Here is a 1,923-nt window from a genome sequence, read left to right as displayed (position 1 = left end):
TCTAAGAGCCCCTCTCCCTTCTGTTTTTCAGAAAAGCTTTGGCGTCTGCTCAGACCTACTCATTTCTTGTCTTCTTTCTCAGACTTTTTTTTAACCTCTGCTTGTGCTGGGCACCCAAAGGATGTGATTGTGTTACTTGTGTTTGGGTTTCAAAGATGAGCACCTGCTTGGTATACAGCAGGTGCTCAATAATGGGACTGAATGGATTGTCTGTAGCCCTGGCTCATTTAAGGAGGCCTGAATGAGTTTCTTGGTTAAGACAGGCCCAGGGAGAGGAGAAAAGTGAGTAGGTCATGGTCCCTTGGGAATTTCTCTTTATAAAAGAACCCTAAAAATGAACTAAGGGGCTGGGGAGATAGCTCAGTTAAATAAGTGCTTGCCTGGGAAGCACCTGAGTTCAATCCCCGGCTCCGCAAAAAAAAAAAAAAGGAACTCAAATGAGGCCAGCTACCTCAGTTTACCAAAGAAAAAGCAGAGGCTTAGAGCAGTTCTAACGCAGCTCAGGGGGCACTGCAAGAAAGTAGCCAGGCCAAGTTTGGGGCTCAGGGTCTAACTCCCGAGTCCCTATTGTTGACCCTGCACTAAGCGCTAGCTGTGGGGGTGAGCACATTAGGGTCTGCACATCTGTATGTGGCCCAGAGGCCTGGAAAAGTGTCTGTGCTGCGGTGGCTGAGTTGACAGGTAGTGATTAAAGTGTGTGGTGCCACACAGCCCCTAGACACATAGATCTAATGTTTGGCCATTAGGTCAGAGTATTTTTTTCCTCCCGGGTGGTTGGGTTAGTGGAAGTAACTTGATAAAATCCTGGAGCGGAACTCGATCGTTCTCTGAAAAACTTACAAGATGTTTGGCCTGCCTAATCTGCTCAGCCGTCGTCTCGGGACTATTCAGTATCCTTGTAGTGCAGGCTGTGAATTATGCTGCAGGGACTGATAACAGGACCCTCACCAACCCTGCCTCAGGGGGTCTGTCCTCACTCAACTCTCCCTCTCTTGCCAGCACTTGGGAAAGGGAAAGGCAGGTTCCCCACCCGACCCCCAGGGCAGAAGGGAGTTGGAGAGGTAGAGAGGAAATTTCCCTGCCTTCAAACAGGGCTGCAAGTGCAGAGTTGGCCCAGTGAGATCCCGGGGTCACAGCTGTGGGCACCATGACTCAGCCACGATAACCTTCAGCCCATGTCTCTGGCAACCTGGCCGCTAAGCGCTAAGGTGGGAAGCTGCAGACTCCCTAGCATTTGTGTAAAGAAAATAATGAAAAGTTAGTTCTGGGGGGACCGTAGGGCTCATCTGCCTCCTAAATTTAAATATGACGAGACCAGATGCTGCTGCTAGACAAGGCCACACAGCTGCTGGTGACAGAGAGGAGAGCCCCTTAAATTCCAGCCCATCACCACACCAGCCTGTACTTGGAACTAAATCAACTGGTTACCCTGTCCTGAAAGTATTTGTCCGATCTTGGGGGAAGGTGCAGAAGACACATCCAGTGTGTTGTCCCTGTGCTGACACCTCCCCCACACACACTAGGAGGGACCCCAGCCGTCCACCCAGCTCCCGGTTCTCTCCTGTTCCCTGGTGACCCCTAGAAGGCTGAGCGCTAGCTCCCACGAGGTCCAGCTGGGGCCAGGGCTGCTGCTGCAGCTGCGGGGAGAGGGGCTCAGGTGAGCGCGGGGATCCCAATGCCCCGTGAGGCGACGCCCGCCCACCCCCTGCCCAGCTCGGGGCAGGGACCTGGGGATGTAAGGGCACAGAGGAAGAAGAGGTTTGCGCCGGCGCCGGTCCCTGGCGGCAGGTTTGGAAAGAGGGCGGCCTTGCCCGGCCGCCGCCTGGGCGGCTCGGTCCCCATATATAGTCATATCCACCGTCCACTGGGCGGCGAGGGCGGGAGAGGGGAGGGGGCACGGGGCGGAGGCAGGAGCGAGGGAAG

This window comes from Octodon degus, unplaced genomic scaffold (assembly GCF_000260255.1).
Source record: "Octodon degus isolate 3935 unplaced genomic scaffold, OctDeg1.0 scaffold00026, whole genome shotgun sequence".
NCBI lineage: Eukaryota > Metazoa > Chordata > Mammalia > Rodentia > Octodontidae > Octodon > Octodon degus.
Note: the sequence above shows the minus strand (reverse complement) of the source record.